Source organism: Strongylocentrotus purpuratus, unplaced genomic scaffold (assembly GCF_000002235.5).
Source record: "Strongylocentrotus purpuratus isolate Spur 01 unplaced genomic scaffold, Spur_5.0 spur5_scaffold_13, whole genome shotgun sequence".
NCBI classification, from domain to species: Eukaryota; Metazoa; Echinodermata; class Echinoidea; order Camarodonta; family Strongylocentrotidae; genus Strongylocentrotus; species Strongylocentrotus purpuratus.
In genome coordinates, this window is record NW_022145598.1 from 31,219,674 (window position 1) to 31,244,305 (window position 24,632).

Here is a 24,632-nt window from a genome sequence, read left to right on the forward strand (position 1 = left end):
TGACCTACATTTGCCACTCTCCACCCAGGTGTTAAATGGGTACCTGATAGGATGCGAAAGCTAATGTGCTTAGATTAGCAAGTGTGCGCTTGTAAAAATGACGCCTGGCTGGAATGCTCCCCAGGGAGTGGAGAATGTGCATACATTGTGTGCGGGTAAGCCTGAATCCGATGACCGGGGTAATAATATTTATATATCTGTAAAGCGCTTTGAGAGGGCGTTCGGTCCTGAAAAGCGCTATATAAGAACTAGCTATTATTATTATTATTATTAATGTGTAAGAAACCATCTCCTGTCGGCAATTAAATGTTTTGATTGCAGATTTAATAAAAGCTTGTCATTGTTAACTCCTCTGCCCCAAAGACAAACTAAGCACACAAATGGGTCTTTAATCGTGTAAATTTACATGATTACAAGGTTACACGTTTGTTGCATCAGGTTAAATCATCCCATCAATGCACTTAACTATTTACACGATTCAGAGCGACAGCCTTTAATCTCTGTATGGAACTCATTACTTGCCCATGCTGTAGGAAACATTTCAGATAGAGTTTTATGTGCAGTATACTTGGATAACTCCTTGATGTAACACAATTTTTTTTTTTTTTGGGGGGGGCTTTCATTTCATGTTTGTAGTAGATTGTTCCTTTGTATTTCCTGTTTTGTAATCATTATTGTAGTTATTCTGAGATGCAATGAACTACTTGATTGGGCTACCCGAGCTCACAGTGAGAGTCTGCTTTTTCAGCAATTTTTTGCAAGATGTTTGATGATGCTAAATTGTTCACATTTTGTAGTTTATATCTGGAAGTGCTTGTGTTTCTCATGTGGATTGGGTGCTTGGAAAACAAAGGCTGGGGTAAATTAATTAGTGAAAATGCAATACTTTTAAGACGTTTGGGGAAAATTTGTCCAAATTATTTCCTTCAATTTAAATTGTGCAAAAAGTCAAAACAGTGTGATAGAAATGACAAGTTTGTTTAATAGTTATTGACATGTTTTACATGTTTGCCAGTTATTATTGATTACCCAAGTAACCATTATAATAAAAACATTATTATATACATTTTCCAATTGAATATTCAACAAAAAAAATATTATTACTAGGCTGTAGTTTTTCTATGCTAATGTTTATATACACATACACGTATGGAACGAATTACCTGCTTTTCTAAGAAATGGTACTTCATGCGAATTCTTTTAATGAAACATAACTTGTTAATTTGTCTTAAGGCTATCCTCTGCAAATTGCGCTATATCAATCTAGTTATCATTATGATTTTGATATTATTTCATAATTCTATGTACAACTGTAAATGGAGAAGAATTATATCGCAAATAAAAAGTTTCAGTAATTTTATACAAGAATGCCATTATTATACTATAATTCTATAGTGATTATATTGTTCGACTCCTAATAGTAAAAATGGCAGATATAGACATTATTTCAGTACTTAAATGCAATAATGTCAGATATTGACAAAATATATTTTAATATTTTTGTTTACTGTGCACCATAGATTTATATAGTGCAACTTATTATCATTTATATATTTTACGACTAAATGTTGTGCTATTTTTAATGTGACTGACTCAAATTTGTATTCTAGATAATTGAATAAATCAAATCATGCCTATTTCTGTATTACATATTTGTTTTTTATATGAGTTTATAATGGAAGCTTACAAGTTACAAAATTGTTTGTAAAGGGAGTTTTCAGATGTACATGTACATCTACATGCATTTCTATTCTTATGTTTACAATTAGCTTCTTGCAGAAGACCAGAAAGCTTCAAAGCATTTATTAATTACAAAAATAAGAAATTATTCGTCATACTCAAGAGTTACTTTTAAAGGCTTGTTCTGAATGGGCCTTTAAGATATAAAGGTTTTCTACAAGTTTAGTTAGAGAATGTGAAGAGAAAATGGATAATGAGAAAATTTTGGACATGAGTGATGTGTGCTAGTGTTGTGCTTGATTGCCTAAAATTATAAGATGAAAAATCCAGTGCTGGCGTCTCTTTAGTATGATGACAAACGTAGTGTTTGAGAGAGGGATTGGGGAGGGAGGGAGAGAGAGGGAGGGATGGAGAGAGGGAGAGGGAGGGATTGAGAGAGGAAGAGCGAGATGGAGAGAGAGGGGGAAATAAAATCATGTTGCAGGTAGAAAATGACAGTAAAACAACCGACAAAATCGGGCTGCTCAATATTCAACTCATTTAAAAGACATGATTGATAACTTTATTAATACATAATCATATGAAAAAGTTAAAAGATATTTTCATTTCGCGATCACAAATTATAGCAACGAATATATATATGCCCTTAGATCAAGTTGCTCATATTGTTATCATCTTCGTGGTTGGTATTTAGTTTATATTTTGTATTGACACGGCATCATCGTCGTATCCTTGAAACGGCATACGGCATCATCCTCGTCTCCGTGAGGTGATTCAATGTTTAGACTTCAACATCCTCCTCGTCAACCTCCTCGTCATCGTCAATTGCCATCTCTTCATCGGGCACCTTGGTGTACTTCTTGGACTTGTCGCCTGAGCTACTTAGGGTCATCGTCGAGAAGGTATAGAGAGAGAGAGAGAGAGAGAGAGAGAGAGAGAGAGGGAGAGAGAGAGAGTGAGAGAAAAGAAAGAAAGAAGAAAGAGAGAAATTGGACAGGGAGCATCAAGAAAGAATAATGAGGGTAATAGGAGCAAATAAATCGAGATGGGGAGAAAGGAGTGGGGAGAAAAGAAAGATTTTTTCATGTCGTCATGACTACGATAATTATCTGAAGACTTGGAGATATAGTTCATTGTATAAAGAGTAAAGAAAAAAGAGGAGGAGGAGGACTCGGGGAGGGAGGAGGAGGAGGAGGAGGAGGAGGAGGAGGAGAGGAGGAGGAGGAGGAGGAAGAAGAGGAGGAGGAGGAGGAGGAGGAGAAGAAGAGGAGGAAGAGGAGGAGGAAGAGGAAGAGGAAGAGGAAGAGGAAGAGGAGAAGAAAGAAGAAGAAGAAGAAGAAGAAGAAGAGAGTAAAGTTCTAACTGCAACTTTAAATTATTACACTTTTCAATCGTCATCGAGGGAAGTGGGATTTATACACATTTAGTTAAAAACAAAAATCATAATTAATGCAAAATCGCTTCGCTGTAAAAATGTATTGTATAGTCCTGTCATGATCAACATATGGTTTTATTTATTGGTCTCAAGATTCGTAAAAAAAACTATTAGGTTATAATAAGGTAAATATATATACCATGACTTCGTTGCGATGGTAAAACAACCAAAAACGATGAGAAGAACAAGAGTAGCACCAGCGGAGACGATCCATGGAAACGGGATGCCAGAAACACTGCCTGATTCTGTCGATAGAAGTAACGGTCAAAGATGATATATCAGGGCCAGTTTTAACAAACTTTTTATCAAAAACAAGTAACTATGAAATTACTGTTATAAGCTACTGAAATAGTGGCATTTGGTTGGCTGAGAGTATATTTGTCATAGACATTGAGCATTTGTTAATGATAACGAGTTTTATGAAACGGGGCCCGACCATAATATCAAAATATCTTGCATCCGACTACAAGATATTAGCATCTATCAGTGGAGGTTTTATTCACTTGACTCTCAATCAAACTAATGAGGGTTCAATTTAGCCTTTTGGGAAAAAATTAATCTACATTTGCCAGGTGGGGATCGTTTGACAATGTTAAATCTGAGATACACGGTCCTACATGTTACCAGTGCCTGTGATATGGTGTAATATTGAAGCCCTAAAAAAAAATCGCGCTTCAAAATGATCAAGAAGTGCCTCAAAAAAGTAAAAATCCAATTAATTTTACCATACTCGTTTTCCCCTATAGACTGTCGTGTTATGAAAACCGTTCGGCGAACGGTTTCAAAATTTGTAATTCCAATCATTAATATCTTGATAATCAGACAGGCGATCGGCTTGTAAAAGTCATGGAGTTCCTGACTGACCTTAATGTTTATAATTATCATTGCAGCATGAGCTAAATCAAGGATTATTTCTAAAGGATCTAAGACAAAGTTACCGGATCCCTTTTTAATGAGTAACTGGCAATCGCCGAGGTAATGATATTGCTAGCATGGGCATCAATCCTTACGTAATACCTATTGTTCAGGGGGGGGGGGGGATGAATGAATAGATCATCCCTCCCTGAACAATAGGTATCAATTACAGATTTACGCCCATGATTGCTAGGCCCGCATGAAGAGCTAGGGCGTACTTGGAAACCAATTTCTTTTACTGAATGTACATACCTTCTATTTTAAACAAAAATTGAATAAATAAGTAAATAAATAAATAATATATATGAAATTGAAATAGGAATCTAGAGTAACAACTTTTCGTCACCTGCAGGCCCTTTCCCTCCCACATTTAGTTGACAACAGTCGTATGATGGTGGTCTCCCAGTACGTTGTGAGGCAGCTGTACGTTCCTCTGCATCATCTTCTTGTAGCTCAGATATGTGAAGATTGCCCCCTGCGTCTAATCGTATCCGTGGGGTGGTGTGCTCAAGGTTTCATCATCTTTGGTCCAGCTATGGGGATGTGGAAACATGAATTGCATGGACTTTACAAAATTGAGGGGAAAATAAATTACAACAACAACATACAGCAGCAGCAAAGTCACCCGAAAACAATTGCTTTCCGATTGTCTATAGTCTATTAGGTTTGCTGAATACATTTGTTCAATTTGTGTGTTTGTTTATTTTACCTGACTGTTAAAGTGTTAAAAAATATGACTTGTTTATGCTTGTAAGAAAGCAACCAGGGGACCGACAGCATTAAGTCTTCTCCGAGGGACTTGGTAATGAGGATTAATGCCTTACCAAAGGGCGCTAGCGCATCGACTTGGCTTCGAACCCGGGACGTCTCGCGTACGAGACCACTGCTCTACCACTGAGCCATCGCTCCCTTAAAATGACATGTTACATATTAATTCAAAACATGGAAGCTAAGTATGATCCTTAACTGCATTTTCTTTTTAAAAAAATGCGATGGTAATTTAAGTTGATGTATATGCGTACGTAACCGTGTAATACTGTTGCGCCCAGCAATCTTTGATGTATTAAGGATTTTTAACCATAAGTTCCCGGCATAATTTCATTTTCAACTTTCAAACCAGAGGCGTTGTCCTCTATCTTCAGCAATAATTCGAAGCTATTTGTACCTAAACTTTGTGCTGTGTATCTGGAGAGTTCATTTAAAACGGCAATTTAAAGATGTTTACAAGCACTATTCCATAAATCTTCGATGACTTAATATGTTGGGCAATATTTTATGACAGACAAATCATGATGGTTGTGTTATTTTACGAATATTTTGTGTTCAATCCAAGAAAAAAGAAAGCTTTATGTTTGACAAGAGTCCGAACCCATTCCCATATACCTCATTTTGATGGATGGCTGGTATTTCTGAATTAGCTGGCTCTGACAGGGAAAGTCCACACTTTTTCCAATGTCCTCCATTCTCTCGTGATGGAATGCTGAAGAAAGATAATGAATATCAGACTTAATGAAGAAATACGACCGAAATCCTCCTCCTTCTCCTCCCCCTCCTCCTTAGCCTCCTTCTCCTCCTCCTCACTTCTCTTCTCCTCCTTCTTCTCCCCCTCCTCCTCCTTCGGCTCCTCCTCCCCTCATCCTCCTCCTCCTCCTCCTCCTCCTCCTCCTCCTCCTCCTCCTCCTCCTCCTCCCCTTCATCCTCCTCCTCCTTCTCCTCCTCCTCCTCCTCCTCCTTCTCCTCCTCCTCCTCCTCCGCCTTCTCCTCCTCCTCTTTCTCATCCTCCCACCTTCTCATTTCTCTTCTTCACATTCACATAGAACTAGTAAGTCATCATCAACATCACCAACATTATCACCACTGCCATCATTATACCAATCGTTGTCATTTATGCCGGTATCACGGTTAGTCTTTCAATTAGTCTTTTGGGGTGGTATAGATCTAGATCTATCATAATAGGCCTAGATTTCTATGTTTCAAAATATTTCGCACTAAGCCACTAGGTCTATAATATACCTACACTTTTCTTGTTCCTACTCATCATCTTTAAGATCAGACTCATACACGCTTTCTCTCTCTCTCTCTCTCTCTCTCTCTCTCTCTAACCCTAATCGGGATGCGTATTTTCTTCTTCGGCACAGATTGGGGCTTTAAAAAAAAAAGAGGTCTTGATTTAACCCTAACCCTAAACTTTCCTATAGGCTCAACACGCACCTAACCCCAATCTGTGCCGCAGAAGAAAAAAAAAACACAATCGGGATAGTCACCAAATCTTATTTATTATTACTCACGACTTTCCCCGATGACTTTTAAGACTATTGATGCGACAAAAGAAGGAGCATCGGCAAACTTTCATCCCAAGATCCTACTCCAAGTTGTTTTTTGTGTTTTCATCGAAATATCTGCGTTCCTCAAATCCTCCAGCTCATAAACAATGCTAGATTTCATATCTTTGTATACCTTTAAAAAGATGATTGTAAAACTTTTTAATTCGTTTAGAATTTGACTGACAATGATAGATAAGAATGCGTGCATGCTCCGACCTTTTAATTGTCTTTGCATTTGTCTTTTAATTTTCCTGTGTATTTGCGCGTCAAGGGGAGACGCGCGCATATGTTTTGCGCATCATTTGTAAACACAGCGCACCCCCTCCCCCCCCCCCCCCCTACAATGGCCCTCCGCCCCTTTTGCTTGAACACATATCTTTGCTTTGGTTTTACTTTTACGACAGATTGTTTCAATCATACCTACTTACTTGGGTATACTTGGGTAAATAACATTGTATCGTTGAATATATATTGCTGAAATAAAATATAGTTGAAATTTGTGACATTCTGAGAGTAAAGCTTAGAAACATCTTGCAACCAGAGAGAAGCAATAACAAATTCGGATCGAAATCGAGTTGGTTCTATTTAAATATGGTGAGCTCTATCATGTTTCAAAGGAAAATTAGTTGGGTATTGGGACAAAATTTCTAACTATCAGATCGAGCTAGTTATCTTGAAGAAGAAAAAACCATGAACTTGTGTGGATGGATTCATTTGGCATTGGCTGGCTTCTCTCCCTGGTGAATGGACGAATAATGTTTACGTCGAGTGGTGATAACTTCAAACATTTGATCCCTTGAAACACATCCAAGATGGCGCCGACTTTGACAGCGATGTGACGTTTCATGAACCAATAGTGACGATGGCTGTAACCAATGATAGCTTCCTGTGGTCGTATACCTCAAAATTAAGGCAAGCTATACTGATGATGATGAAGATGATGATGTTGATGATGATGAAAGTGATAATGACGAGGATAACATAATGGTGATGTTATTCATCATGAGGATGATGATGAGGATGATGTTGAGGATGAAGATGGTGATAATGATGGTGGTGATGATGATACTGGTGATGATGATGGTGGTGATGATGATGATGATGGTGATGATAATGATGTTGATAATGATGGTGGTGATGATGATGGTGTCGATGATGGTGTCGATGATGATGATGATGATGATGATGATGATGAGGATGATGAGGATGATGAGGATGATGAGGATGATGATGATGATGATACTTCTACTTCTACTTCTACGACGATACTCAGCAGGATCCATAAGTCAGGATGTAGTGCTGAGGAATAACTATCTAGTTCTTGGTCTAGATACTGATAATGATGATGGTGATGATGATCATGATGATGATGATCATGATTATGATGATAATGGTGATAATGGTGGTGATGATTGAGGAGTATGATGATGATAATGATGGTGATGATGATGGTGATGGTGATGGTGATGGTGATGATGATGATAATGGTGATAATGATGGTGGTGATTGAGGAGTATGATGATGATAATGATGGTGATGATGATGGTGATGGTGATGGTGATGGTGATGATGATGATGGTGATGATGATGATAATGATGATGATGATGATGATGGTGGTGATGATGATGATTAAGAGGATGATGATGGTGATAATGATGATGGTGTCGATGATGACAGTGGCAATGATGATAGTGGTGATGATGATGATGGTGGTGATGATAATGATGGTGATAATGATGGTGGTGATGATAATGATGGTGATAATGATGGTGGTGATGATGGTGGTGTCGATGATGAAGATGATGATGATGATGATGATGATGGTGGTGATGATGATGACGGTGGTGATGAGGATGATGATGATGATGATGATGATGATGATGAGGATGATGATGATGATGATGATACTGATAATGATGATGGTGATGATGATCATGATGATGATCATGGTGATGATGACAATGGCGATAATGATGGTGGTGATGATGATGATGATATAATGGTGATAACGTTGGTGATGATGATGATGAGGATGATGATGGTGATAATGATGATGGTGTCGATTATGATGATGATGAAAATGAGGATGATGATACTGATACTGATATGGTGATGATGATGATGATGCTGATGATGTTGATGATGGACATGATGATGGCCACGATGATGATCATGGTGATAATGACAATGGTGATAATGATGGTGGTGATGATGATGATGATGATGATGATGATGATGAGAGATGATGATACTGATACTGATGATGGTGATGATGATGATGACGATGATGATGATGATATTAATGGTATAATGATGGTGGTGATGATGATGATAATGTTGATAATGATAGTGGTGATTGAGGAGTATGATGGTGATAATGACAATGGTGATAATGACAATGGTGATAATGATGGTGTCGATTATGATGATGATGATAATGAGGATGATGATACTGATACTGATGATGGTGATGATGATGATGATGATGATGATGATGATATTAATGGTAATAATGATGGTGGTGATGATGATGATAATGTTGATAATGATAGTGGTGATTGAGGAGTATGATGGTGATAATGATGGTGGTGATGGTGGTGATGGTGGTGATGATGATGATGATGATGATAATGATGGTGGTGATGATGGCCATGATGATGATCATGATGATGAGGATAATGGTGATAATGATGTTGTGACTGAGGAGTATGATGGTGATTATGATGGTGGTGATGATGATGGTGATAATGATGGTGGTGATGATGATGGTGATAATGATGGTGCTGCTGCAGATGATGATGATGATGATGAAGATAATTGGATGATGATGATCACCATTATTATTGACGACGAACATGGTCGTTTTATTATCATCAAATATCATGTAATTTCTCATGCCAGTCACAGACCACGTTTCCGCCGGGGATCACGTGATGATCCTAGGCCTATAGACATGTCTAGCGTGCTGGCGTTTGTTCGCTTGGGAAAGGAATGTTTGGATCGAAAACGAAGACGAGCTGTCATCGTGTACGAGGCAGAGCCTCAAGACTGCGCTGTGATCCCTGGTAGGAAAATTCTTCATTGTCTGTGTCTATTTAGGATTACAAAACGTACAAAGGAATTACTAGAAATATGATTTAATCAGGGATATTGAGTTTAATATTATCTATGTTTTATATTGCCGACGAGAGGCATGAATAAAAGAAGTTTGTAAAATTGCTCCCTACAATTTTAACATTTGCACTCAGTCATCTTGTGAACTGTTTTTTTTTCACATAATAATCTTGGTGTTAGAGAAAGTTGAGATTCTGATAAACAAATTTCAAGTTCAATTTGAATTGAAGGGGGAGGGGTCATCCGGAAGCAAGGCTTTGGATCAAATAGGGATCTTAAAATGTATTGTTTTTATTCATCGGGGTATGAGAGCGAATTTTAGAATAAGAGAAGGAAAGGAAGAAGTTGAAGAAAAGAGGTAATAAACAAATGACGAAAATCCGGAAGAGGTGATCAGGGTCAAGATAGAGAAATAAGATAAAATAGGGGGAGAACATACTCATATCAGAATATTTTTGTTGTTTTTTAAATGAGCAAAGATGAAAAATGGTACACGTATTTAGAAAAACCCGTATCTTACCAAACCCTCTTTAATTTCCAATCCAGAAAATCTGTCTATTCAGATGAATATCATTCAAAAGTACATTTTGATTCATGCAAATTTTTAAAAAATCATTCTTTTTTTTCTTCTCTTCCTTCGATCGGGATGCTTTCAGTAACTCCCGCGTTCAAAAGATCCACTGGACCAAACAATCACCTGGCGAAGATGAACGTCGAGTAGCATACGATAGTCGCTCCGATGAGTCGCAAGACCGCGTCGTACTCGAGGCCGACATGTCGCTTTCGATTCGCGGGGCCAAACTCTCTGGTGACGACGGTATTTACAGATGTAAAGAGAAACGAGAATGGGGAGAAGAGTGAGATTTATTTCATGATTATTTTTTGAGTGTTAATTATTATTTTAATATACATCATCATACATACATCACGTTACTTCTTTGCGTATGGTCTTTTGATTAAATGCATTGTTTAGCAATGTTAAATCTGAGGTGCATATGGCCCTACTTGCCATATGCAATATGGTGTAATATTAGATAGCTTAGACAGATACCGAGATGTGATTGGTCCAGAGCTCGTCACGTGATATCAATTGCGAGGATCCAAATTGTTATATTTTCCCGGCCGGTCACTTTTCAGTGTTATTTTAACCGGCTGGTGAAATGAATATATTTTTAATCAATGCATGTCGCCCTCTTGAGGAATGTATGTCACCAATTACACACATACACCATTATCGAGGGTCGTTTTATTTTTCATATTTTTTTTTCATGAATTTTTTTTTTTCCCTAAAATTATTTTTTTTTTTTTCCCCAAAATCAATTTTTTTTTAATATTTTTTTTTCCCCTGCTTTTTTTGGGTAATTTTTTTTTTATTTTTTTTTTTTTTTTTTTTTCGAAAATGCTTTTTTGGTAAGATTTTTTTTTTTTTTTTTTTTCCCCAATTTTTTTTTTTATTTTTTTGTTTGTTGTAAGGTAATCTCGACAGATTTATTTTTCCGTAATTTTGACTGTCCCCGAAAAAAAAAAATTGGGGGCAAAAAAAAAAATGACCCCCCCCCCCTACAAAAAAAAAAAAAAAACAAGGCTATCTAATATAACAGTTATTGACTGGCAGGGGTATATACATTCTTTGGACCTGAAGGGAGTTATATTTTCCCTCGTGACCATATTTTCCCTCAGCGCTGCGCGCTTCGGGAAAATATAACCACTTGGGAAATATAATCTCTCTTCAGCGGTCCAAATAATGTTATATTACACCCCTGCCAGTCAATAACTGTATAATATTGAAGCCTACAAATAGTGCGCTTCAAAGTGATCAAAACAACACGGTTTTGCAATACAATACTCATTTTACCCAATAGACTTTGCAGTTATACATCGTTAGGAAAACGAAAAATGAAATTTCGATTTCCAATCATAAATATCTTGATAATCGATCGGCTTGTTAAAATCATGGGGTTCATGACTGACCAAAAGGTTTATCATTGCAGCATTGGCAGCATGAGCTAAATTTTTGTTCTTCTTCAGAATCTGAGGCAAAGATACCTAATCCCTTTAAGCTGTAGTACATTTAGCGCTTACATTAATTTGTTGTCCATCTCTCCTGCCGATACTGGAGATGCAGCTACATGTAGCAGACGATGCTCATCTTTTTGTTTTCCTTAGTTTTGTTAAGCCCCCCACCCCCCCGCCCCCCATTCACGACATAATAATGTCCTTGTTTCATTTCCCTTGCTACAGAGAACTTGGGTACTATAACGTAGAAGTCATCTCCCTCTCACCCGACGATATTGAAGAGATACAGCTAGCAGACGGCAAGAAACCAAAGGGAGAAGAAGCGGTTAAGATGAAGGATCGAACCTCGGTAGAAGTGTACACGCATTGGTCCGAATGGGGCGATGTAGCGAGTGTGAGTCGCAAGGCAGTCGAGTAAAATAGGTAAAGCACTGGCGGATTTTATTTATTTATTTATTTTTTTTGAGGTGGGGGGGGGGGGGGGGGGGAGGCATTCGGCCCGTGCCTGTTATATTATATTGTTGAAATGAAACATAAGCTGCTGAATTGATTGCGTTTTTGTGACACCTGTCACATTTTCGCCTCAAATTTAGTAATTTATAGAAAATCGAGTAACTGTAGGCTCATTTATTTTCTTATCAAACATGTTCTAAGTCATCTCTAACAATTTTGGAGGGCTGCTTTGTGTTGAGGACATAATTTAAATTCAATAACTTCACGTGTCTGTAACTCACTCCTGAAAATCTGCACTTCGTTTATAAAATATTATGACGATCTACGCGTACTTTTTCCCAAGCCCGAGGTCTCAAATTTGAAGGTTTTTTGGAAACAATACCGCGCCATATACGACAATTTTTGTGAGTCCTAATGCTGTACCATACTACCATACACCCTCTGGAAACCTATTTAGTTGATATTTCTTAAACATTTTTATGTATTGATTTTGTTATTGTTTGTCATTGTTATTTTTGTTATTGTTTGTGAAAAGCAATGGAGAAGATAAAATATTATGGAAAAAAAAGGAAAAACAAATATCCAGCCGACGGCGAGGGAGAGGGCCCAATTCGTGAGAAATATATAGCGACGAATCAGTCGCCCGGCGAGTAAGGGGAGAGGGGGGGGGGGGGTGGTGAGGACTATTTCTTTTACTCAACACCCCCCTCCCTCTTGAGAAACAAAAATACTTTTTTTTTTGGCCGGGGGGGGGGGGGGGGCTGTTTTTTCTTGTTTTCCTTTTTTTAAGGTAAAATTAGCAGTACCATTTTTAAAACCTATTTCTTTTTGGCCAGGGGAGGGGGCCGGGCTCCCCCTAGAGTATCTTAAAGCCTTCATTTCTTTTCGTTTCGAAAATATTCTTCAATTATTTTATCACTGCCTTGTGCAAACATCTCAAGTTTACACGATACAGGCTTGTTCGTGTTATTGACATAACAACTATCTAAAGAACACAGTACTACATTGTTATAACCATGTTAACGATGACAATTTCAATGTCAATGATTTTTATTTCTTACACGGCCCCTTCTGGGGTATGGCAGAAATATAGTTGAGGAGAAACAAACTCATTTTACAACGATTAAAACAGATGAAAGTACAAATATTGTCTTTCCTTTTCCGATCAGCAAACAACTATTAATCATTTACACTATTTATACAAAGGAGCATTAACCAATAACGTGTAGTGCAGTGAAGAAGGAAACAAACTAATATCTACAAACCTTGATGCAATTGCAGCCTTATTATTATTTGATAGCTTTACTTCTACTTCTATGACGATACTCAGCAGGATCTATAAGTCAGGATGTATAGTGCTGAGGAATAAACTATCTAGTTCTTGGTCTAGATGCTGGGTGGAAGCGCTCCCTTGAAGCCCTCCAGTGAAGTAGCGTCAAGGGTGATCTTTGAAAGTGCATTCCACGCAGTAACTGTCCGAGGGGAAATGAGTTCTGGTAGAGCTGGGTGCGGGATCGGATAGCCAGCAACTTCTTTGAGTGTTACTGTCGTGTTCTGCTGCAAATTAAAGCTTTCGGACATCACTGAAAAGAGGACACAACAAAATGACATTCATCACCTTGTATCTGAAGATGATCACGTGTTTATGACCCACTCCCGAAAATCTAAACTACCCATTACAGATTAAGGGCTATACAAGTACTGTTGGCCGAGCCATTTGCCTAAAATGTTTGTGTTTTATTAAAGAAAGAACGAAAGAAGATTGTGAAGAAGAAGGAGAAGAGGAAGAAGAAGAAGAAGAAGAGGAGAAAAGAAGAAGAAGAAGAAGAAGAAGAAGAAGAAGAAGGAAGAAGAAGAAGAAGTAGTAGAATAAAAAGAAGAAGAAGAAGAAGAAGAAAAAAAGAAGAAGAAGAAGAAGAAGAAGAAAGAAGAAGAAGAAGAAGAAGAGAGGAAGGAAGAAGAGGAAAGAGTTGGAAAAAGGCCAAAAAATCCACGTCATAAACGAAAATATGTTGAAGTTCATATTGTGTACCATTTAGTCGCTAGAAACATATTCTTATTTTTTTTTCGTCTTGTTTCGAAAATGTTCGCCAAACCTTCTTATCACTACTTTGTGCAAACACATAAAAAGGAAACGGTACAGACTTGAATATATTGACATAACACCATTCCAAAGTGTACAATACTAAAACGATTAACAATGTTTGTTCGGATAAATTTCCATCGTGCCACGATGCCAAGAAGTTTTGACGTTTCGTCATCCAAATATACCCACCCCCCCCCCCAAAAAAAGGTCAAATGTTTTGTCTTGGGCAGTCAATCTTTTTTAATTTTTTTCAGATTGTATTTCTGATGATAGCACCGCCCCTCACTCAACACATCTTTGGGTGATTTGCGTCATTTTTTTATTCGTGTTTTAACGTATCCTCTCATAATTATAGAGCATCAGTCAATGATGTCAGCTTTTCTAGCATTTAACATTAAACTCCATAAGACGAAGGATGTAATCGTTATTCAGAGAGTAAAATGCAAGTTTCGAAGAAGAGCTGCAGGGCTTGATGAGGGGGCAGCTTTGCTGTTTACAAGAAGAGTATAGGACTAATTTCAATTCAAATCCCCCCCCCCCCCCCCATCTCCACTTGATATCAATTTGCAAGTGCCATGCTTTACTCATTTGGTTTGTGCTATAAGTCAAAATATGGAGGGAAAAATTAATAATATAAAGCAAACTTCAAAAAGCATATTTTGGTATATAAACAACAAAATTGGGCCCTCTTAAGTCTCATTGAGGTATGACGCGGCAAAGCTGTGAGTGGCAGTTTTTTTTATTTTTTTTTATGACGGCGTACAGTATAGCACCCCTGCATTTCCTAGTCGAAACCGCCATGTTTACTAGTCGAGTGGTTTAATCACTTGACTCGAAATTCAAAGGTCGTGGTTCGATCCACGATATGGCACTAATGTCCTTTGGCAAGGCATTAATCTCTATATGCCACACTCGACCCGGGTGAGGTAAATGGGTACCTGGCAGAAATTAATTCCTTGAAATGCTGGAGCGCTGTAATGGTAGCTATAGGCTAAAGGCGCCTCGGAATAGAATTTCTAGATATAGACGCGCTATAGAAATGCCTATTATTATTATTATTAATAGAAGTAGGGTTAGTAATCTTGTTCGTCATGTTTGTTAAATTTATGAAATAAAATAATCAATGTCGCAACCGAGATCAGTTGCGCACAGTTGACACTCATCACACACTTTAACAAAAAACGCGTTGATCTTTTTTTGGCGGTTTACCGCGCCAACATTTAAACAAGCCTTGAGCTGGAGTTTATTGGGCTTATTAAATGTAATTACCCCATAACTTACACATATTCACCCGCCCCTTCAATCTGATTATTCTTTCGGCTGCGACATCGATTAAAAAAAATAATATTTTATACGACCCATCAATAAAATTGTCTTTTTGTAAACATGGCGGTTTCGGCAGGGAACAGCAGAAAAACGTCTGCTACCTATAATCCGTCCCCCTCCCCCTCCCCCAGGATTGTAAACATGAAACGTGTATGATCGTTCAACCGGAGACATAAACTGGGCTATTTGTGATGAGCATTTTATCATGTCAGCATCTTGCCAACCCTCGACGCAATTAAGTTGAAAATAATCATTGACAGAATGCTTTAGGGGGCTAGGCAAATAAATATGAATTTTGAAAGCGAATAGAAAAGGAGCGCTTGTGAATGAGTGAAATTGAAGTTAACCTTGCTTCTTAAGATATTACAATATATTGTTCGTATGAAAACGTAATTTTGCATTATTGTTTCATAGATCCATAGATCCATAGATTCATTGAATCATAGTTTCATAGTGTACATTCATAGACATTTCGAAATCACGCATCTGAAAAATAGTGGGGAGGCGAAGAATGTATGACAGTTTTCGAAATGTATAACTTACTTTTTTGTTTTCGTCCCTTCTGTTCATACATGGATCCTGCAAGCCTTTTTGCTCTTAATGGAAGTGAGGTATGATTTTACTAGCCATCTGAAGTTTTCTCAGCGAGCGGATCCGAGGGGGGGGGGGGGGGGGGCAACATTGATCTCATTTTTATTGGATAACTTTAAGCAAAAACGGAACACTCATTCACACTCATTCACAGTGTGAATCATACTGTGTTTCACACTGTGAATCACAGTGTGCTCCACAATGTTAAATTGGGGCGTTTTCACATTGTGGTCGATTCGTTTCACACTGTGGTTCTCAGCTAGTGTGGATAACCGGGAAAGGAAAGAACACACTCATTAACACTAATTCACAGTGTGAACCATACTGTGTTTCACACTGTGTTCACAGTGTGAATGAGTGTGAATGAGTGTGTTCTTTCTAGCAGGGCGGATTTGCAAACTTATTCTCCCAGGACTTTTGCTCACTGTGCCGCCACTTCTATATAGCGTAATCCCCGTTATTGCAATTAAACTATTTGATGGAAGCAGTACTTTACCCCCACTCTCATTAATATCTTCTATTCTTTATTGAGCTCATCCTGAGTCAACATTATCCCATTAGTCGGCGCGTCTTTGAAGTACTATGTAATCAATCATATCGATAAACTCCTCTTCACCTATCACTACCACTGCACTGAGATAATACAACCCATGATGATGGTTAATGTATACAATGTCACGTATGAACGTATTTTAGATGGATTCGATTATCAGCTATTCAAACTGAAATCCGTCAGAATGACCAGCCTGCTGCTTTATCATATTTGTTTTTCTCTTTCTTTTGTTTTTATTTTGTTTTTGAGTGTCTTTTTCTCTTTCTTCATTTTGTTGGATGGCTAGTAGACTGCGACATATTGGAAGAGTTGGCATGCTTGCATGGATCGGGGTTGAACTCGCCCCTTCCCTTTCAAGAAGAATGAGGGAGAGAGAGAGAGAGAGAGAGAGAGGGGGGGGGGTGCTTGTGTGCGCGCGTATGTGTAGTCATACTGATTTGGAAGTATGGGAAATACAGTCATGTATGGGTAAACTCAAAATATACTTTTCCAAGTTTTGAACGAAGTAGATAACTACACATTTTGCCTTATGTTTGTACTTTTGTATGTATTGTTTATATAATTGTAACATGTATTTGAATAACATTTTGACTAATTGGGAATTGGTCCCTTATAGGCTTTTCAGCCTTTGCTGATTCTTTCACATCCTCACATTTTACAATATGTTTTTTTTTTGTGAGTGTATGTGTGCGTTTGTCAAGTTGAATTGTTTTATCGTCCCATTTTATGTAACCATGTACTTTATGTAAATTTCTCTCTCTCTCTCTAAGTGCCATATCGATTGACTTTGGCGATCATGCTGTTCCACAACCCTCGCTTCCTAGCCTTCTGTATTAGTACCACTCCCAGTTCTTTCACTCCTCTCTCTTCCAACAATTTCTGCAGACTGTCCATCCAAAGTATCCTCCTTCTTCCCCTACTCCTTCTTCCCACAATTTAAATTTACTGAATGAATTTATCATTTACTGTGTAATATGCAATGTTGAAATATGTACTTGCTGTTTTTAAACGAGATATTGAAAATACAACTTGAAACGTGAACTATTATGTTTATATAATATCTATTCCCCCCAGGGTATTGTTATGCTATACGAAGCCTGAAAGATTTCTCTAGCGGAGTCCCTTGTCAGTCCCCACTTATTCCAGAGGAAATCAAGAGCCAAATACTCGAGAAAAGGTGAGTAATATACATCAATTAAGGGCACAATTTTGAATGGAAAGTAGAAAATGAAAAAGAATTTATTTCTATATCTCCTTTCTGACATATTCATGATATCGCTTTATTTTGTGTTCCCAATCCATCTTACGTTTTAAAGATATCATTCGTGGAAGTTGGAAACTGCAATAAATTTCAAAGATCTTCCACTTTAAAAAGAAATATAGCCTTACGTTGAACTCCCATCCGTCTTACCTTCCGCACCTGGTGAGGTGCTATTCATTTTAGGCGGCTAAGTTGATTTTGTAACTTTTTTTCTTTTTGTCTTCACTCTCTATCATCTTTATAATGCTAAAATTTTATTCACTTCATAATCCAATTTTGCGTGTCTTATTAAATTTTGTTTGATTTTGTTTGATTTTATTTCATTTCTCCGTTTTTCCAATTACAATAACTGAATAACAAAAAAACATGTAAACGTAAAGTAAAGTACAAATATGCAAACAATAATAACATGGTACTAATGTGTTGTTCATGTATTTATCTTATTTCGAAACAGGAAAAACGTTCGTGTGATCGAAGAGTGCGTTGTAGCTTGTGACGAGGGTAAGATGAAATTCCTGAGTCTATCTAAACAAAAATATTGATTTTTACAAATCAAAACATGCATATGTTTTGTCTATATGTTACCGGTCTTTAATCATCTGTGTTTTAATCCATATTCAATTGATCAGGTTTCCTGCTCATTTTGTGTCAATATTATTTTCTTATATTATTGTTTTTGAGCAATTATCTGTTGTACCCAAAACAATGCATACAGCCCAACATGTACAATAACACAGTGTTTAACAAAAAGAAACTATTGTACCAGGCCTGTACGATTATAATGTCTAAAGCTCGTATAATAATTATGAGGCGCCAGCAATAAAACGTGAGATATTTGATGCGCTACATAAGAACTTGTCTTACTCTTAGTTCTTGTTATCCTTCCTTTTTTTCCTTTTATTTATGCTTTTTTTCTTGTTCTTATCCTTCTTATTTCTATTTTTTCTTCTCTTCTTCTCCTCCTTCATTTTTTTTCTCATCTTCTTCTTCTCCTTCTCCTCCTGTTCCTTCTTCTTCTTTTCATCATTATTTAACATTATTATTATTAGTAGTAGTATTAGTATCAGTAGTAGAAGTAGCAGCAGTAGTAGTAGTAGTAGTATAGTAGTAGTACTGTTACTATGTGTACTAATTATTAATCATTAGGCTTATGTGTTTTAAAACAAAATATTAATGTATACCCTATACCATGTAAACGAAGTACAAACTACAAATACAAACAACCGAATGCATTTTCATCCTGTGCATGTAGCCTACGAAAAGGGACACGATGAGAGATGGAGCATCCATGGGGGAGAGATAGCACCTATTTCAGGACTGCAAGGACCAGGTACTATGTTCACAAAGAATAAGATCGACTTGAGTTGGACTTGAACTATTGCAGGCCGTTCATGCCACTAGTTCCTAGTCCTGGCATTGGTTGCTCAAGGAAGTTAAAATCGTGGTCACGAATCTATACAGAATTTATATTTTTTGACAGTTCATTATTGAAGGTGAAATTTTTACACCTGGTCCAAGGCTTTTTAAGGGCATAAATCGCATAAAAATAAAGTTGACAATGTAAGTAACTCTTTTTCTTCAACAATGAATTATCAAACATGTAAATTCTGTAGATTTGTGACGTCCTCTGTGAAACCAACGGTGAGAGCAACCAGTGGCATGAATGGCCTGCCATAGTTCAAGTCCAACTATGTCGATCTTAGTCTTTGTGAAACATCCCCATTATGTGTAATATCCTCTCGTTACTATATTGGCCCAGAGAAAATGAAAGATAACACAGCCATCTACTATACCATAACTACGAATTTAGAAAGATTCACATTTTGATTATCGCAATGAGCCAAGTTTTCGAACAGCTTTATCTGTACCCTCCCCCCCCCCCCTCAAGCTAATTTAACATACTATGTAACAGTTATTTGAAGAATTTGAGCGGCTCTCTTTATTAATCTTTGTATTATGATTTATTGGAACGTAACAAAATAGCTGACAATATGATAATTTGTTGCCGCCCTTCGTTTGTATCGTTGATTATTTTCGTGCCTTTCACCATACTCCTCTAGCATTGATTAGACGTGTGGCAAGAATTGGATCAACGACAGAGCTGCAGTGCCCAAGGTAACTATGGCCCCACTTCAGTAATTTTCTCTATTTGAATATACTTGTATTATTGGTTTGCCTGGGTTTGCCTCGTTTATTTATCAATTATTTTACCTTGCTTGTTAATCTTCTTCATTTTTGCCCCTACGTATCAGGACAACTACCCCTAGATAATCACCCCTGGAAAATAACATAATTGTTTATCCACTGTTCGGATGCACGAATGGAACGTTTGATTGAAACCATGCCAAGGAAACACCCTGATATAGAGTTATATAGCCTATGCCTATAATTTGTGTTGGCAAATAGAGTCATTAAAAATGGTTGACAATCTTGTTATTCTTTCTGATACGCTTTAGGTATGGTCACTTAAGTATTTAACCTAATCACGTTTTCAGCGACATTGTATCTTCCACGGTTGCATATTCTGATATAATTTCAATAGGACAGAAAATCCTGACATGTTTTGATTCTCTAAAGAGTATGAAAGAAGAAAGAAGAATTTCTGTCACAGTTTCACGACTCTTTTCAGATCGTGGGTTGCAAAATTATGATTGAAAACAAATATATTTTATCCCTATAGTTTCGTTTTATTGTTGAAAACTACAACTTAACGTCAACCTTGTACTGGCTTATTAAGCTCGAATCTATAATAGTATACAGTGCGTATCTTTATGCATATTGTTGACATTTCTCGAAACAAGATGGGGAAAAGAAAAACAAAATCTTAAGCTGCCAAAGGGATTACCCAACAAAGTACCAAGTACGACTCTTTTCATATCGTGGGTTGCAACCGTTGCATAATTATGATTGAACAAATAAATGTAACCCTTGTTTCGTTTTATTGTTGAAACTACCAATAAACGTCAACCTTGTACTGGCTTATATTGACAATAAGCTATACCAGGTTAATGAGTTTTCTTTACATGTCCTAATCGTTTGACTGCTTTATTATGATTCCATAAGCTCGAATCCATAATAGTATACAATGCAATATCTATATGCATATTTTTAACATTTCTTTTATTCTCGAAACAAGATGAAAAACACCACAAAATTTCTATCACAATTTCACGGCTCTTTTCAAATCGTGGGTTGCATAAGTATGATTGAAAACAAAAATATTGTACCCCTATTGTTTCGTTTTATTGTTGAAAACTACAACTAAACGTCAACCTTGTTCTGGCTTATACTTACAGTAAGCTATACAGGGTCAATGAGTTTTCTTTACATGTATTTATCGTTTGACTGCTTTATTATGAGATTCTATAAGCTCGAATCCATTGCATGTTGTTGACATTTCTTTTATTATCGAAACAAGATGAAAAACATTTCTATCACAATTTCACGACTCTTTTCAAATAGTAGGATGCAACCGTTGCATTATGATCGAAAACAAATATATCGTACGACTACATTCGTTTTATTGTCGAAAACTACAACTAAACGTCAACCTTGAACTAATTTATACTGACAATAAGCTGTATAAATATTATTAATATGGTATCATTGGGCAGAAAACAATTTACTCTTTGTCACGAAATAGATTTCAAAGTCATATTGGTGATGAATTTTAAATCAGGAGCTACCAGAGTTGGGTGAACTTTTTAATACGCACTGAAACGCACAGTTTGTACTCACCAAAATGTTGTCGAAACGAATTGTCAACAAAATTATTCCTTCGGCAACAATGTAAATATTCGCCTATACACACTAAGAAAAAATGGTGCAACTATGCACCTTTAGGGGTTCAAACCGATGCAACAATAGCAGCACCTTTAGGGGTTAAATCCTGCACCCTTTTTAAAGGTGCAATCCTGCACCCTTCAAAAGGGTGCCAGATTGAACCTTTTGGAGGAAATGTAAGTACCCTTTATGGTTCAATCCTGCACCTTTAGGGGTGCAAACCGATGCAACAATAGCAGCACATTTAGGGGTTAAATCCTGCACCCTTTAGGAGGGTGCCAGAATGCACCTTTTAGGAGACATGTTAGTACCCTTAATGGTTCAATCCTGCTCCTTTAGGGGTGCAAACCGATGCAATAGCAGCACCTTATTAAAGGGGTTCAATCCTGCACCCATCATCGAGGAATACTCGTGACATTTGCTCGTACATATACATATTAAACATGCATGATGTTTCTTGGTTAGTAATCATATAATCAATATATATATTGCTAAAACGTAAATGAAATTGTAACATGATCAGACAAAATAATCTATTGGTTAATGATTGCCGAAGGAAAATACAAATCACAAAATTGATGTGCATTGTCATAATTTGCTTAACAAATCATATGATAAATGTATTTTTATGTGAACACGTGGAAAGTAATCATGAATATGCATGCAATATGCAAACTTTTATTTTGCACCTTTTTGGGTTGTTAGGGTTCATTTTTGTGGGAAGGGTGCAAAATCTTATATTGCACCCTTTTTTGAACCCCTTTTCCTTCAATAGGGTTCATTTTTATGTAAAGGGTGCAAACTCTTATTTTGCACCCTTTTTGCACCCTTTTTTCTTAGAGTGTACAGTGCGTCCCAGAAAAACGAAACCGAGAATTATCGATGTTTTATCATAACTTAATCACAATTATAATTAATAAATGACACATAATTATTTGTAAAGCTTAGATCCTCTTCTTTCATTTGATGATGCAACTCATGATGCATATTTCACGCATGAGTGATCAAAAACAACTTGAAGAGAGAGTACCAACAAGTCATTTGGCGGGCGGTATCTGAATTTCAAAGAGAAAATCACATTTCTAGAAAGTTCTTTTTTGCTTTTTCATATGACAGGATATGGTTTGTTTAAAATTATGCATGCTTTTCCATAACTTGATAACACGATTTCGTTTTCACTGGCTGCCTGCCGTAGCAACAGAGTTGACAAAAGACTTTTTTAAATGAACTTTCTAAAATATGATTTTCTCTTATTTTTTTTGTTGTATTTACAACACTTTCTATATTAGTGGCGCAAAATAAAACTTACCCCCTTCTTCCCCCGGTCTGGCCATGGGGGCTAGAAAAATACCCCCTTAACGCAAATGACCCCTAATAATGGGTAGGGGTTTCGAGACTTAGGCGGCACACCCCCGTCCAAACCAAATCTGAGTATCCCCCCCCCCCCCCGGGATGCTAACAGTATTATATTTGACTGAGAGCCCCGGGCATTATGTTCTTCTATAATTTCATCCAGAGTTGGTATCGGCATGGTAGCGACGTGGTACAATGGAACCAAAAGAATCGACGTGAAGGAACTTCTTTCTAGCGATGGGAAATTGACAGAGTCCATCGACGGTTCGCTCGTCATCGCCGATGTGCAGAGGCTTCAGGCAGGGAGATACGAATGTCGGGTCGACGGCCAGACCAGAGCTGTCTACAGGGTCGTTGGTAGGTCCATGGTGGATCTTTTTTTTTTGTCCATTGGTTGAGTAGGGGGGGGGGGGGGGGGACAGTTCCGAAGCAAAATGATGATGTGTACTCAAGTTTGCTTGGTTGGGGGGGGGGGGGGGTGGCACGGGCCGATTGAACCCCTTAAAAGCATGCACCAATGAAGACGTTCGTTCAAACAGAATTTTGTGGAAAATGGCTTTGCAGGATATCATGTGTTTTTTATAACGCCTTTTTTGTCTTTGATGTCGTATAATAATGAAACGCTTCTCCTTTTCTCCTTCCTGCTTTCAGTGTTATTTTTTTTTGTAATCCACACTTCCAATATTTGTTTATATCCAAGTCATTTATTCATCTCGTTCTCCCTCCTTTTGTCTACGTCATGCCGTTTAATATTTGTTTGGAAAGCGGATAAAATTTGTTTTATTTTGGTAATTTTATTATCAAACATGATATATTTTCTCTCTCTCTCTCTCTCTCTCTCCTCTTCCCCTTGTAGTCATTGCCAGTTTAGCTGCCACTCAAGAAGGTGAGGATAAAGCTCTTTGTACATAGACCACTTTTAGTTGAGGATTTCCTTCAGCTATGATAACAACAACAAAAATTAACCTAAAACAGTTTCAATAGCCTCGTACTTGTGTTACCCATTACAATTTGCAAACATGACAATGACGTATTCAATAATCCGAATTGTATATGATTTCTATGGGACATACAATAGGGAATTGAAATTGCCCTTGTATTGAGTAGATATTTCGAGAATAGATGAGATCGTGTCAACATCAAACAAATATAAAATCAACAACATAATGACAAAGTAAAAAAACACAGATCCCTATAGGCCGAATATGGAATCGCATGATGTAAGTTTTCATTTACACTACATGTTTGGTTGTTGTTTTGGCTTCAGTAATTAAGGTCATATTTATAAAAAGTTTCTCATCGTTCTTGATGTATTTTTTATTTTTTTTTATCTGTATGGTTGTCGAGGTTGTTGTTGATGCTGTCGGTTGCTGTTGCAGTTGTTGTTTATGTTATTGTTAAAGTCATTGGAATCCGTTTATAAGATCTGTCTAAATATCTTTCATTCTCGATAAATAATAAGGATCTACATTGTTTGGTGTGTTTCTTCGGCAGATATTTTGAAATCCATAGTGATTCTGGCAGGCGTTCTCGCGGGATACTTCGTCTTGTTTGTGATCATACTTGTATCGAAATATTGCATAAGGATGTGCGCTAAAAAGAAGAGACGGAGATGATGCTCGTTCGAAACTAACTGGTCTTGGAGACGAATTACCGTCGTAGACATGAGATGGTGGGGAAGGCGCAGTGCTGGGTGAGAAGATGATGATGATGATGATTCACAGCATTTGTATAGCGCCAT

At 37.3% G+C, this 24,632-nt stretch overlaps 1 long non-coding RNA gene across 1 annotated transcript; it reads right to left on the minus strand.

The window, feature by feature from the left end:
• Positions 1-4,459: 4,459 nt before the first annotated feature.
• On the minus strand, positions 4,460-6,364 carry LOC115923334. Its single transcript, XR_004063863.1, has 3 exons — positions 6,319-6,364; positions 5,414-5,510; positions 4,460-4,563 (listed from the first exon to the last, which is right to left on the minus strand). It is a non-coding gene; the product is annotated as an uncharacterized LOC115923334 (long non-coding RNA).
• Positions 6,365-24,632: the final 18,268 nt, after the last annotated feature.